Source organism: Lithobates pipiens, unplaced genomic scaffold (assembly GCF_037356315.1).
Source record: "Lithobates pipiens isolate NorthernLeopardFrog02 unplaced genomic scaffold, aLitPip1_a1.2 Scaffold_41, whole genome shotgun sequence".
Classification (NCBI taxonomy): Eukaryota; Metazoa; Chordata; class Amphibia; order Anura; family Ranidae; genus Lithobates; species Lithobates pipiens.
In genome coordinates this window covers 1,817,298-1,833,981 of record NW_027507861.1, presented here as the reverse complement: position 1 = coordinate 1,833,981, position 16,684 = coordinate 1,817,298, and the positions used below count along the sequence as shown (strand labels likewise).

General features: G+C 39.5%; 1 pseudogene; it reads right to left on the bottom strand.

Annotated features, from left to right (window-relative positions):
• Positions 1-16,684, bottom strand: part of LOC143956757 (uncharacterized) — a 381,180-nt pseudogene that overhangs the window by 311,945 nt on the left and 52,551 nt on the right.

Below are 16,684 nucleotides of genomic sequence, written 5' to 3'. Positions count from 1 at the left end.
TAAATAAATATGAGACTTTTCTTCTCATGAGATGGGGGAGGTGAGAGGTCAACTTACTCTTAATTACTGCAATATGGGAGTTCTACATAGAACTGCTTATAAAGCTTATAACAGCATAAACTTTTACGAGTATAAAAACCTTATATAATTTCACCTCTTTTCATACATAGAATATATATATATATATGCAAGTCAATTATTCTCAAAGACCCAATCCATTCATTCATTTGCTAATATTTGTTAATAGATGAATGTTCTAACATTTCCCTCTCAAGATGATACCTCAAATGCATCACATTTGTATTAACACATACTCTAAGATCGTAAGATAATTGACTTGAATAAATTTCAATTTGATTCTATATAAGGACAAGTGAATTCATATTCCATAAAATTATTTTTTAAAACTTATTATTTTATTTTTATTTTACCAAATAAATCAACCCCCTTAATTTCATAAACCATAAATGTAACATTGTTGTACAATACTTTGAAATATAGATATCACTTCAGAAATTAGTTTCATATTTTCCCTCCAAATTATGTTTAGCATAAATCTATAATCCATAAAACCTTTCAAATAACCTTGTCAAAATTAAACATAAAATATGTTCTTAACTTCAATTTGTTCATATATGTGAGATGAATTTAAAAATAATTACATATTACAATGTAAAGTTTACTCCTATCTTGTTTATGTACTTTTAAGAAAAATGTCTTAATTAACACCAGATGTTCCCTCTAACTACAATGACTCTATTGTAAGAATGTTTAACCCTTTCGACTCTGAAAGTACTCTAAATGTGTTTATAAAAATTGATGTGTAAAAAATATCTCATCTTGATATGATACACATATCTTGTCACATAAAAACAGTTTATATATAAAAACTGCAATATCTGATGGATAAATAATTTTATCAGTAGTCAAAAAATCAAATGTCCATTGTTTTTAGAATTTCCTCTCTTATCAGAGGTTCTCTTGAGAGTTTTTCTTCTTCATCTTCCTACACTCTGTAAAGTTGGAAAAACTTTATTGAACATTAAAACAACAACAATAATTATAATGAATTCTTCTCCCAGAACTGATATTCTTAAACTTCAAGATTTTGTTTTCATCTGGTAGGTCTAGAAATATAAAATGTCTTTCTTTTGGTGACTTACAAGTCAGATCCTAAAAAAATAATGCTGTATCATTATTGAGAATTTAAATAAATGCAAAATATGCCTTCATTTACTTATTCATTTTACATACCAAAATTCGAATATTTTATAATGACATACAAAACATATTTTAATAATACCATTTCTAATTACCTTACTTTGCTCTATTTTTTCTTAAACTGACCTATACTCCTTAATTTATTATTCTGTGTATTTAAATGACAGGATGCAATTTCTCTTTTTTTTGTCATCATATAAAACCTTGTTTTCACAAACAAAGAAAGATTCTAAATCAACCCCATAAGACTGTAAACTGTATTCATTCACTTCTCCTCTTTACTATTTCAGAGTAATGCGTGCTGTACTGTACTTCTAGCATTTTTCAATTCAGCATTTTCTGTAGTTTTTTTGCTGAATAGTGTAACCATTCTTTGGGTAACACATACCTGTTGAACAATTCTTAATAGCATTAAAAAACACTGGCTCAAATCCTCTTTCAGCACTTGTTCTAACAATACCATTTACAGGCAAATAATACATTTAACTGAGAATGTTATGTTATCAAATATATTTGTATGGGTTTACATTGTAAAGTTTTAAAAAATTGGGCAATATTTTTCATATAATTCTCCTGAATTAATTCTCTTTAAAAGAAATTTAATGACAGATAAGGTGTCTGTAATATGATCCTACTAGATCTCACAATATTTTCTGTTACTTTGACTGCAAAATAAACACTTAACTATTGCTTCATATTTGTGTTAAAATTCTTTTTCCATATTTGTCAAACCTCTGGAGAAAAAAACTATTATTTCTGGTTCACCTTCTTTTACCTGAGATAAAATCATTGAAAAGGAATTCTCAGATACATCAGTAGCCAATAAAACAGGCGTAGATATTCCAATTTCGATTGTATGCAATGAGGACGCTTTCTGTAACTCCATTTTCAACATTTAAAAAGCATTTCTCTGGGTTTGATTCCATTGATCAAACACAACATCTTTTTGTTTCAATAAATCAAATAACGATTTAACTTTATCATCATATTCCTGCAAAAACTCTTTGCAACAATTTACTTTTAATTGATATAATGCCTTGTAAGATGTTGGAATTGGAATAGCAGAAATGTTTCTAACTTTTTCCTGTGATAACTTTCTCTGTCCATGACTAATTTGCACATAGAGATTTGTAACGTTATCTTTCATTAACTGAACTGACTCTGTGTTCAGTTTCAGCCCGGCTGTAACAGAGTAAATAACTCCGTTAACAGAGTGACAAGTTCCTCTGTATTTTGTGTAGACAGCAACATTTTGTCCACATGCTGGAAAATACTTTTTGGTCTAGAAAATTTTAATAAAGCATTCTCAAGCACTGGCGCACTAAACCGTCACTAATTTCCCACTCTGGAATTATTCTAGTGAAGGCATAAGTTTCTTTATTAAAACTGAAGGCAAGTTTATAATGACAGCTGTTCGTTAACGGTACTGAAAAATGACTATTGGCGATTTCCAGTACTGAAAATACTTTGGCCTTGGCATCCATTTGTGACATTAAATTTAAATTAGGAACAATAGGTTTGTTATTTGTAATGCATTTATTCAGTGATCTTAAATCAACAGATAAAGAATACGAATCATCAGCATTCGTGATAGGCCAGATACAATTATTTACCATTGATTGTGCCTTATTTAATATTCCTTGTTGTAAAAATGATTGTACAATGTCGGAAACTGGACCTATTGATTCTTGTGGCAACTTATTTTGAATTTGGGGCAGGATTGGGTCTTTTCCCTCAATTTCTATTTCAATAACTTTAACAAACCTGTATCCATTTTGGTCGGTCTTCAAAGACATTTATGTGCTCTTACCGATTGTTCCAATTTGAGATTGGTTCCTGTATGTGGCCACTTAAAATCTGAAGACATGTCAGCGACTGCTGTACAAATACTTCCAACATTACTGTACATTGAGGAATCTATTAACATAGATTTGGGCCTAGGTGAATCTTTCCATATAGTAGAATTATTTAACCACATGCCGACCAGGCCATAGCCAAAAGACAGCTATAGCATGGACGGCTTATTCTGGGAGGGCATCCATGGGGCGTTCACCCAGGAACATCCATGACCGCCGGCGGTCTGGCGGACCTGGCGCATCACGGATCACGGTAAACAGCAGCTGATAGCGGCCATTTACCACGTGATCGCTCCGTCAAATGACGGAGCGATCACTTGTAAACAAACCGGTGTCCCGTCATGACGCCGGTTCATCCCTCCCTTCTCTGTACCGATTGGTACTGTGCGAGGGGAGAGGGGGGGAGATGGCAGCAGTGCTGTGGGCTGGATGTGTAGTGCCCACAGCGCTGCTCGGTGACAATACTCTGACCATACTCGGCAACACTGTGCAATACTCTGCAATACTCTGCCAATACTCTGCCGATACTCTGCCGATACTCTGCCGATACTGCCAATACTCGCCAATACTCTGCAATATATTTTAACAGAAACAAAGAATTTTTATTTTACTGAATTTTCTGTCTTTTTTGATTTATAGCACAAAAAATAAAAAAACCCCAGTGATGATTAAATACCACCAAAAAAAACTCTATTTGTGTGAAAAAATGACAAACATTTCATATGGGTATAGTGTTGCATGACTGAGTAATTGTCATTCAAAGTGTGAGAGTACCAAAAGCTGAAAATTGGTCTGGTTAGGAAGGGGGTTTAACCACTTAAGCCCCGGACCAATTGTCAGCCTAAGGACCAGAGGTCTTTTTACAATTTGGCACTGCACTGCTTTAACTGGTAATTGCGCGGTCATGCAATGTTGTACCCAAACTAAATTTGCGTCCTTTTCTTCCCACAAATAGATCTTTCTTTTTATGGTATTTGATTGCCTCTGCGATATTTTTTTTTTACGATATAAAAGGAAAAAGACTGAAATTAAAAAAAAAAAAGATATTTTCTACTTTTTGTTATAAGAAAAATCGAATAAACTAAATTTTAGTCATACATTTAGGCCAAAATGTATTCAGCCACATGTCTTTATTAAAAAAATGTCAATAAGCGTATATTTATTGGTTTGCGCAAAAGTTATAGCGTCTACAAACTAGAGTACATTTTCTGGAATTTACACAGCTTTTAATTTATGACTGCCTATCTCATTTCTTGAGGTGCTAAAATGGCAGGGCAGTACAAACCCCCCCAAATTACACCATTTTGGAAAGTAGACACCCCAAGGAAATTGCTGAGGGGCATGTTGAGCCCATTGAATATTTGTTTTGTTCCAAGTGATTGAATAATGACACAAAAAAAAGTTTACTAAAAGTTGTCACTAAATGATATATTGCTCACACATGCCATAGTTATATGTGGAATTGCACCCCAAAATATATTCTGCTGCTTCTCCTGAGTACGGGGATACCACATATGTGGGACTTTTTGGAAGTCTAGCCGCGTACGGAACCCCTAAAACCAATCACTGCCAATCTTTTAGACCCCCGATCCCTCCATAAAGAGTACCTGTCACCACCTATTACTGTCACAAGGGATATTTACATTCCTTGTGACAGCAATAAAAGTGATCAAAACATTTTTTTAAAACAATTTATTAATTTTAAAATAAATAAGAAAAACAATAAAAAAATTAAAGCGCCCCCATCGTCGCGAGCTCCCGCAGCAAAGAAAACGCATACGGAAGTAGGGTCCGCATATGTAAACGGTGTTCAAATCACACATGGGAGGTATCGCCGCGATCGTCAGCGTAAGAGAATTAATTCTAGAACTAGACCTCCTCTGTAATTCTAATCTGGTATCTGGAAAAAAAATGTAAAACGTTGCCTATGCAGATTTGTAGGTACTGTAGTTTGTCGCCATTCCACGAGTGTGTGCAATTATAAAGCGTGACATGTTTGGTATCTATTTACTCAGCGTAACATTATCTTTTACATTATACAAAAAAATTAGGCAAACTTTACTGTTTTGTTTTGTTTTATTAATGAAAGTGTCTCTTTTCCCAAAAAGTTGCATTTAAAACACAGCGGCACAAATACCGCGTGACATAAAATATTGCAACAATCGCCATTTTATTCTCTATATTTTCTGCTAAAATATATATATAATGTTTGGGGTTTATAAGTAATTTTCTATAAAAAAATATAGATTTTAACTTGTAAACACCAAATGTCAAAAATAGGCTTAGTCATGAAAGGGTTAAATTACATTTTGGAGAATCAATATTCACAAGTAATTTGTTTTTAGTTAAACTGAGTTCAGATCCTAAATCTATTAACCATTTAGTATTCTTACCATTTAATAAACCATGTAACCACGGCCTTCCCCCTTCATCTATTATAAGTGATGTCACATATTTTAATGTCGGCCAGGACTCAGAATCTTTTTTCCTAAATCCTGATGGTGATGGAAGTAATCCATCTCTTTCATTTTCACCATTGTTTGTCATATTGATTGAACTGTCATTAACAGTCAATGTGCTGATCTGTTTGACTTCTGAGGCATAAGGCAAATCAATCAAACTATTGTTTAAAGAAGAAATAACAAATTGCTCAGAAATATGTTCTGTATTTTCTACTTTCAAAGTTTTCCTTTGTGTACTATGTATGGAAATAACATTTCCTGTCTGCTCTGAAATTTTAGTTCCGCCTGTGACGTGTATCTCATCATCTCTGGGTGTGGCATTACACGTGGCAACTCTTTGAACAACATTTTGCTTTCGTCTGTCTAGACTTGTGCTATCAGCATCTTCATCAGGGTCTTGGCCTATAGACCGCTTAACTGGTACAAAAGATCATTTTGGTTTAAACAAACCTTTCCGTTCTTGGTCAGCAATCTCGATAAACCGCATATCTTGTACAAAAGACTTCTGCATAGAGTCTGCATTACTATTGCTCTCAGACAACTGAATATCTTTTATTTGAATTGCTCTCTGCAAATCATCTATCTGTTTAGTCAAAATTTGACAATTAGTACATAAACTATTGTCCTTAATTTTCCCTTTTGTACCAACTACATTGCTTTCAGGAGCTCCTGATTTGTATCAAAAACTTTAAATTAACTTAATCAAATTCCTAACCTGTTTGCTGAATTTCTTAAAAGTAAATTGTGGCTTTTGTATTTTGATATTAGCCGGTAAACATTCATTTAACATGAAACACCATAATTCATCATCTTTAACAAACTTTGACAGATTTTTCAATTCTAATTTACTCTCATTGGACAATTCATCAATAAAATCCATAACTTACCAATGTAGAACGATTTCTTTCATCTAACACGCGTTCCCTCTCTTGGCGGGAAAATACATCATCAAGAAACAGAATTTTCTTGCGTGTGCGCAAACGTCTCACCAATTCTGATAATTCTTTTTCTTCCAAGTTCAATTCAATGATGCCAAAAATATGTTCTTTCCATTTCTTCTGAAGTTTGACTCAATAGTCAATGTTTGTGCTTGTATTCCCTCTCGGCAAGCAGAAGGAGAAATCATTGAAAAAAGTTTGATATTTGGACAAAAGGAAACTGGCAAAGGCTCGCCACTGTAATAATTTGAGTTATTACTGTATTAATAAATATATTTCAATAATTCATATTGATGAGGAAAGTTCCAATAAAATCCGTTCTCGTGTAAAAACTCCAAAACTGATTTAATAATAAAAATAGCAAAATATTACAAAAATATGTCAAAATGTAGAATATAAAAATAGCCTCAATACGTTTCTTATTCTTGAAATGAAGATTGTATGAATGTATCTTTGTGTGTGTGTCACTTGGTGCTAGGAACCCCACGACTTGTGGCAGGTGACGTGGCAAGTAGACAATCCACAACTTGGTCACGTAGCACTCGTGGCTCGTGGCCGGTCACATAGCACTCTTGGCAGTTCACGTGGCACTAATGGCTGGTCACCTAGCACTCGTGGCAGGTGTCGTGACAAGTGGACAATACACAACTTGTGGCAGGTGACGTGGCAAGTGGACAATGACATACAGCATATGTACTTGCCTTGCAATCGACATCCATGACTTCTTCAATCAGGCATGCTGACAACTTGATTGATGAGATAAATATAAATGAAATAAGATGTGTGTGTTTTAAGTAACTAACCATCTTCCAAAATTTCTAATTCAAATAAGATTAGAAAAAAATATAATTTAATAGAATAAAATAGAAAGAATATACAACCATCTTCTGAAATTCAATTTAAAATAGAATCAATTAGAATTTAGAATAGTATGAATTCAAATTTTTTATTAATTTTAAATTTGGATAGAAAAGATTATAATAAAATAGAAAATAGACTAGAAAAACGATAGAACAGAACAGAATAGAATATATTATACTTTATTATGTTCTGTTCTATTGTTTTTCTAGTCTATTCTTTTATATTCTATTAAAATCTCTTCTATTAAAATCAAAATCATTATATATTAAATTTAAATTTCGGAAGATAGTGGTTTTATAATATATATATATATTTCTTTCCGACATTCGAATTTCGTATAGAATGAATTTGAATTTGAATAGAAACGATTAGAAATGAAATAGAAAATAGACTAGAAAAACAATAGAACAGGATAGAATATAGATACTATCTATTTAATTTTTAATTTCTTTTGCAGATTACTATTTGTTTCCATAAGATCTCCTGCAGACTATTAGCATCTATTTCATCTTTTGCAGATCTCCTGCAGACTATTAGCACCTATTTATTTTTTAGCAGATCTCCTGAAGACTATTAACAACCATTTCACTTCTTTTTTTGCAGATCTCCTGCAGACTGTTAGAATCAATTAAATTTTTCTTTTTTTGCAGATTACTATTTATTTCCATCGGATCTCCTGCCGTATATTAACATATTATTATTATTATTATTATCATTGATATTCCGATGGAAACAGTCCGATGCAGACCACACACAGCCCTTGTACACACGGTCGGAGATTTCGACAACCAAATCCATTGAATTTTGTCCGTTGGATTTTGTCCGAAACTGTTGTATACAAACGGTCGGATGAAGTTCAGAACGTGATGACGTTATTTCGTTATGACGGGACTACGTTCAGGCTAGTAGCCAATAGCTTTGATGTAGGGATTTGATCTGAGCATACGTGGCACTTTGTCTGATCGGAATTCTCTACACATGATCGGAGTATTTCCGTTCGGAGCATTTTGTCGGAAAATATTTCCGGCAAGTTGGAAAATTTGGTCCGACGGATTTTCCGACGGAAACAGTCCGATGCAGACCACACACAGTCGTAATATCCGACAAAACGCTCCGATCGGACACATTCTGTTGGAATCTCCGATCGTGTGTACAAGGGCTTATACATCAAGCTCATGACAAACACTCCAAATTCACTCACACCGGGGCATGCTGGATACAATTTAGATCCTCCACAAAACATACCACTACTCACTTGCTACCCTCAACCTGATCTGATAATGAGATAAATAGCTGTGCTGCTTTGTCTAGGGGCCGTCTCCCCCATTCCTCCTTTCCCCATCCTTATTCTCTCCTTTACCTTACAGGTAGCCTTCCCTCTTACCCCCTCTCTATATCCTCATACACCATTTATATACCTCTGTTTCTGTCGACAATCGCCCTCCCCCTTCCCCATATCTCTCTCTCCTCCCCTCCATGTTGCACAATGTAATCATTTAATGTTATCATCGATACACAGACTAATGTTCAATAACAATAGATATTCCATATGGTTATAATAGAACTCGTCAAGTCTCCTCATAAACCCCTCGGTTCCTTCACCGGCAGTTCTCTTCCGTCCACAGTTATCTCCCATTAGGGGTGGATGGATATGAAAGAGACTTGATGCAAAACGGATTGTTTTACGTTAAATAAACCTTGGATCCCAACTGGTTTCCGACATTCCCTGTGACTGGGGTTTTCATCAACATAAATCCTCTACCTAGAAATGTAACACCCATGTTATGAGTATATCACAGCAGAATAGGATGTGAGCCCTAGGGGGTCTTTCTTATCCTTATTAACGTTTACATTGATGTTCTACTCTACGGTTACAACCTATCTAATGCTCAAACATAGATAAACCTTCTACACCTCTGTTTTACCTCCCAACCGCAATAGAAATTTGGTGTTTATAAGATCATTTATTGCTGTATTTTACTATCTGTACATTTTATTTGTTGTACTACAAAACTTTCAATAAACTATTGAAACAAAAAAAATAAAATGAGAACACTGAGTGTTTGCAAAGCTTACATCACATATCAATGAAAGGCAATGACTCCATTTTTATATTTTAATCATTTTTATTGGAAGTTCTCATATTGAACAATCAGTTACAAAATACAAAGTGTTACAAATGACAAGTGACATTGTCCATCCTTGTTTAGATAGACATATCACATTGACATGGAGGGATAAAACACAATATAAGTGGGATATTTGTGAGACAAGTCCTCCCTGTGCACGTGCCAATAATAAAGGACATCCAGGGACTCACACCCCCTTCACACACTCTCTACACATATATCCCCCTGCTTCTTATATGATGAGATCAGCCATGGAGTATATCTGAGGTGTATATCAGGGTGTGCTTCTTCCCCACATGAGACCTGTGATGTCCAACAACATTCATATAGAAGACATTTCCCGCACTCAAGGCACTAATACACCTCAAGGGTTGTGTGGGATCCCTGATGTACAGGAAGACAGGACTTCAGTGAGGAACATTTCCCTCACTCAGGACAGGAATATGGCTTCTCCCCCGTGTGAGATCTTTGATGTGTGGAAAGACTGGACTTCCTTGAAAAACATTTCCCACACTCAGGACAGAAATACAGCTTCTCCCCCGTGTGAGATGTCTGATGTGTGTAAAGACTGGACCTCTGCGAAAAACATTTCCCGCACTCAGGACAGGAATACGGCTTTTCCCCTGTGTGAGATCTCTGATGTTTGTAAAGACTGGACTTGTCTGAAAAACATTTCCCGCACTCAGGACATGAATGCGGCTTTTCCCCTGTGTGAGATCTCTGATGTGTGGAAAGATCTGACTTCTGTGAAAAACATTTCCCGCACTCAGAACAGGAATACGGTTTCTCCCCCGTGTGAGATCTCTGATGTGTGGAAAGATTGGTCTTCTGTGAAAAACATTTCCCGCACTCAGGACAGGAATACGGTTTCTCCCCCGTGTGAGATCTCTGATGTGTGCAAAGATGGGACTTCTGTGAAAAACATTTCCCACACTCAGAACAGGAATACGGCCTCTCACCTGTGTGAGATCTCTGATGTTTGGAAAGATGGGACTTCTGTGAAAAACATTTCCCACACTCAGGACAGGAATACAGCTTCTCACCCATGTGAAATTTCTGATGTGTGGAAAAATTGGACTTACTTGAAAAACATTTCCCACACTCAGGACAGGAATACGGCTTCTCCCCCGTGTGAGATCTCTGATGTGTGCAAAGATGGGACTTCTGTGAAAAACATTTCCCACACTCAGAACAGGAATACGGCCTCTCACCTGTGTGAGATCTCTGATGTGTGGAAAGATGGGACTTCTGTGAAAAACATTTCCCGCACACAGGACAGGAATACGGATTCTCCCCTGTGTGAGATCTCTGATGTTTGTAAAGACTGGACTTGTCTGAAATACATTTCCCACACTCAGGACAGGAATGTGGCTTTTCCCCCGTGTGAGATCTCTGATGTGTGGAAAGATATGACTTCTGTGAAAAACATTTCCCACACTCAGGACAGGAATACGGCTTCTCTCCTGTATGAGATCTCTGATGTGTGGAAAAATTGGACTTACTTGAAAAACATTTCCCGCACTCAGGACAGGAATATGGCTTCTCTCCTGTGTGAGATCTTATATGCACAATAAGATGGGATTTATAATGGAAACACTTCCTGCACTCAGTACAGGAAAACCTCTTCTCTGTTGGAAGGACGGCCCCGTCCCGCACAGTCTGAGGTTCCTCAGGATCAGAGGAAGACGATGGTCCATCTACACTGTGTGGTGCCGGATGGACATTTGAGGTGGTCGGGTTTTCTCCTGGACTATACTGTGTGATGTCCTCATCTTCTACTTCACAGTCTGGAGACAAAGTGAGACAATCCTCTGAGGTTTTCCTCATCTCCCGTCCATCTACTAAAATAGAAATACAAAGATTATTACTAGACATGAGCTGATTGGTTCCCCTAAACCAGGACTCCGCCCACATCAGGCAGCTTTGTCTCTGAGGATCTTACAATTCCCCCCTGAAGGTAACTAGTAAATGGATCCTCTGATCTCCTACCAGATCATTTCTTTATTCATGGACCTTAGTCAGAGAGTGAGGACACAACGAGAACTGTCTATTATAGGAGTGACAGTGATGAGGGGATTATAGGACGAGTGTCCCCTCCCCCTCTATCACTCATTGCCATCTTCCCAACACAAGAAGTCCTGAACTCCCTGATTTAGTCATGAATAACAGCGGGGCTGAGCCCCACCAGAGGTCAGAGAGTGAGGATGGGAGAGAACAACCAAGATGAAGACTGGACTGATCCTGAAGACCCCCATCATTGGGTTATTGGCTCCTCCCCCATTATCACTTTCTGTTTAAGGGTCCAAAGTTGGAGGATGTTATCACATTATTATTGGGGGTGGTAAAACCCCATAGTAAAAATGTGTTTTTATCACCCCTGCCCCAACCACATCCCCTTTAGCTGCAGTGGCCAGGGGTGTACACATGTCATAGCCGCAACAGGAGTTATATGCATTGTCATAGTTGGTGGTTGGTGGGTGTCATAGTATGTGGGTGTCGCACCTACCAAGCATAACCCATTCAAGTGAATGAGGCCACTCTGCAAGATCCCTGCAACTTTGTGCAGTACAGAAAATAAGGGGTTAAAGCAGGCAGCATTGTTGCTTTCTCACCACCTGCTTTAACCCCTTGGACCTTACAGAAGCATGAAGTTGTGGGGCTCCTCCATGATGCCCTTATTTACTTAAATGGGTTAAAATTGGCAGGTAGTACACTGCTGCTCCTCTGAAAAGCGATCCAAGTGTGTGTTGACAGATGGTGAGGAGGTGATATGTTGCCTCCTCACCACCTGATTTACACCCATGATTGCGGTACAATGCACACTATTGTGACACAGTAGTATGGCAATTAGAGGGATAACTCAGGTTTGAGGAGGTGACACTGGGCAATACTGTGCCTGGTGATCTTTGACTCATCCATGTTGTTCAGGTAGATCTCCACCTCGTTAAGGTTACCTACCTCTGCTATACAGACATATCCCTCCACCCGGCACTGCCAGCAAACAACAGAACTAGTAACCCCGGGAGAATTCCTCTGTCAGAGATCTCGCTAGATCCGGGGATGGGACAGAAGACCGAAGACACAATCCCCAGATGTCTAAGACAAGCAACACCTATAGAGAAAATCAACATTTTGCTGCCAGCTGAACCCCCCGAATCTCCATAAATCCATCCTAGATACATGAACTGTGTCTGCAGCACAGAGAAGGAAGATTATCCGAGAGAAATCCAGGAATACAGGACGGGGAACACAGCTCAGGAAAGTGACCAGGGGATTACAGGCTGATATCACCCAGCCCCCGCCCTACTCTGGACCAATCAGTGAGCAGTATGGGTGGAGGAATGTATTTGGTGTTAATGACCCACCTGTGCTGATCTCTGTAGGAGTGTCCTCCTCTATAAGTGTCCCCGTTATTCCATCCTCCTCCATAGACTGCTGATCATCCCTCACATACCTCTCTTCTTCTTCTGATTTCACCTCAAATTCTATATCGATTGGATCTCCACTCTAAATCAGGAAAATGAGAGAAAATATCATCTGTAAGATAGAAGATTTATTACTGTGACATCACAGATATAAAATCCACACATCTCCATCCATGTTCTAGATGCTCCATCCCACCAACCTTGTAATAATGAGGGATGGTGAGATCTTCCTGTGTGGAATCCCGGGAATACAGAGGATGGTGACATCTCTCTGGGGGGTTCATGTAGCTGGATGTCTCCACCATGGTGTCCTGGTACAGATCTTTGTGTTCTTTTAGGAACTTTGACTCCTCCATCACCCCATCCTCCTCATCATCCTCTTCTTTTATCTCTTCTTTAACATCAACTTCAGAATCACTGAGGTTTCCACTCTGAAAATATAATAAAAATGACATCAATTATAATGTAGTAAGGTCCCGGGCCCCCTTTGGTCTAATGAGACCCTCCAGAGTTAGTCACAGCTGACATCCTTCTATGCAGAGTGGGTTATGAGACATGGTGGGTGCAAGATAAAGTAGATTTATGGGCACCAGACACTTTTTGAATGCCAAGAGATTTATTGTTTCTTGAACAGAACTGTGGGAGAGAGGGTTGGGGCCAGGACACCCTTAGTAGTTGCAATGTAAATTGTCAGACTCTGAGACTTCTATAGGTAGACAGCCGTGCAGGGAAAGGCATCCAGCAAGACACCACATCTGCACGAGTAAGGAAGCCATCTCCTATGGCAACAGTCTTATAACAGTTTCTAACACAAGTTGTAACAAACTTCTTTACTTCCTCTACAATCTTCTTTTGTAGATCTTCACTCCACTGATCTCCCAGTCTCTCTCACTGGACTTGCTGATCCACCGCCACTGAAACCCCTGAGCTCTTCCAACCTTCTCACTCAGTATCTTCCTCAAGCGTCTCCCCCGCCTCCCTGCTGGGTCCATAGCTTGGCACTCACAGATACTCCTCAAGTGTCACCTCGCTGGCTGGCTCGGTCCCTGGCTTGACACACAAGGCTTCTCTGCAAGCATCACCTCCGCTGGTTGGGTCCCTGGCTTGAAACCTGCTGAAGTTTCCCAATTCTTCACTGTCCCCGGTTGGTGAGAATGCTGCTCTGGTACTTGCTTCAGCTACTCACATTGGTCCCTGGTAATAAGGTGGACGGTCCCTTAGTAGTGACAGCTTCCCCTCTATCTCCGTCCATGACTGGTTCTCCAGCCGTCAGAATCATCACTTCTGGTTGGACTGCAAGCCGCCATCCCAACCCTATGCTGCTCTCTTGTTTCTGGATAGGCCCTCAGAGAGCCTAGCAGCCAGATGTCCCCGGGATAGGCCTCAGGCTCTGGCCTAGCAGCCCAGGGAAGAACAACACACATCCACCCAGACAGCCATCCAGGTGGCACAGAACACCGATCACCTGACCTCACCCAAATAAATAGGCTCTCCCAGCAGGCCAAAGGATTCAAGAAAATTCCTGCCCATTGTTTGAGACATCATATCTATTCCTAATCTTTCCTTGGAATGCCCTTGTCTTATCTAATGCCACCAGATACCCGGCCACCTAGTTCCAGAAGAGAGAGGTGCAGCAATTCCAGAATTAGGGTGAGATCAATTGACCCCTAACCATAGGTGTGCGCAGCCTATTGCATTAGGGTGTGCACTCCAAAGTTCAAACACACATGAACACCACATGCTGTCACAGGAAGGGTGCTCTGATGGTGGGAGACAGTTGATTGAGAGCATATTACAGTACACCCTAAATACGTATGTAATGTGTTCCTAAGGTTGAACCTAGACTTTAATATAATGGGGGCATTTACACTGATCACTGGCACCCTCAACCACCCACATGGTGCTGTTCCTGGATAAAGCTAATGAACATGGAGTGATTAGGGTGTGCCCAGACACACTCGGCACACCTTTGTGCACACCTATGCCCATAACAATTGGCCATGGCATCTATCACTCAGCAAATACATTTAGAAGCAACCCTGCCTAAACATCAGGGTGCTACATCCTCCCCCTGCCTAGGAAACTACATCTCGTAGTTTCACTGAAAAAAATAATAATTTGAGCCCTCAAGCCTGAGAGCGAATGTCCTGGCAAAAGCTGGGATGGGTGGGGAAACAAGGAAAGGAATAATAATAAAAGTAATACAAGGGGCGTACCACATGAAATAAACATATGTAACATATACATAAGTGAATGGTAGTTCACACAAGGCAGATAAATATCAGACATTATGTACAATTTATGTGTGGTATACCACCCAAACAATTGAGGGAAATATAAACATCAGCCTTATATTCTAACTATCTATCTAATATATACAATAATAAAGAGCATGAATAGTTATCAATAGGGATGAGCCAAACACCCCCACCCCCGGTTCGGTTCGCACCAGAACTTGCGAACAGGCAAAAGTCTATGGGACACGAACATGAGAAATTGAAAGTGCTAATTTTAAAGGCTTATATTCAAGCTATTGTCATAAAAAGTGTTTGGGGACCCGGGTCCTGCCCTGCAAAAAAGTTTTAAAAATGTCAGTTTTTTTCGGGGGCAGTGATTTTAATAATGCTTAAAGTGAAACACTAAAACTGAAATATTCCTTTAAATATTGTGCCTGGGGGGTCCCCTTAGTCTGCCTGTAAAGTAGGGCATCTTTCCCGTGTTTATAAAGGAAACATTTTAATTTAAAATTGCTTGCGGCTGTAATGTATTATCGGAAATATCCATAAAAATCATTGAAAAAAAATGGAGTGGGTCCCCCCCCTCAGCAGTCCATTACCAGGCCCTTAAGGTCTGGTGTGGATTTTAAGGGGAACTCTGCCCCAAAATAAAAATAAAATGGCGTGCGGGTCCCCCCAAAATCCATACCAGACCCTTATCCGAGCACGCAACATGGCAGGCTGCAGGAAAAAGGGGAGGGACGAGAGAGCGCCCCCCTCCAGAACCGTACCAGGACACATGCCCTCAACATGCAGAGGGTTTCTTGGGGTCCCCCCAAAACACCTTGTTCCTATATTGGGCCTCATCCCCAAAACCCTTGGCTGGTGGTTGTGGGGGTCTGTGGTGGGGGAAAGTAGACGGGGAAGTGAGGGGGAGGGAAGTAGAAAGGGAAGTGGTGGGAGAGGGAAGTAGACAGGGAAGTTAGGTGAGAGGGAAGTTCATGGGGAAGTGGGGGGGAGAGAAGTAGATGGGAAAGTGGGGGGAGAGGGAAGTAGACGAGGAAGTGGGGAGAGAGGGAACTAGATAAGGAAAAAGAGGGTTAAATTCCAGTTATTTGTGGACAGTGTGTGTGTGTGGGGGGAGGGGTGGTAAATGGCTGCTATTAATATCAGTTGATTTAAAAAAAATTGTGTTCACTGGAGGGGAATGATGGGCATTAGTGATTAGTAGGAAAAAGGGGGAAGGGGCAAGGGGGTAAGAGGTTCTCAATAGAGAAACAGTAGGCACCGATGCTTAGTGTCTGGACAGGGGGAATTGGGGGGTAGGATGGTAACTGGGGAGACAGAAGTGTGGAAAAGGGACAATAAAGGGACAGAGGGGCAGTGAAGTGGGGAAGGGGGAGTGGGGAGGACAGAGGGCTGGACAGGAGAAAGTGAGGGACAGGGGTTGGATAGGGGGCAGCGGGGTAAACTGGGAGGCAGTGGAGAAACAAGGAGCTTAACAGGAAGGCAGTGGGGGATGGGAAGGTAGTGGTGCTCAGTGGGGGATGAATACCTGGCTCATGGTGTCCTGGTC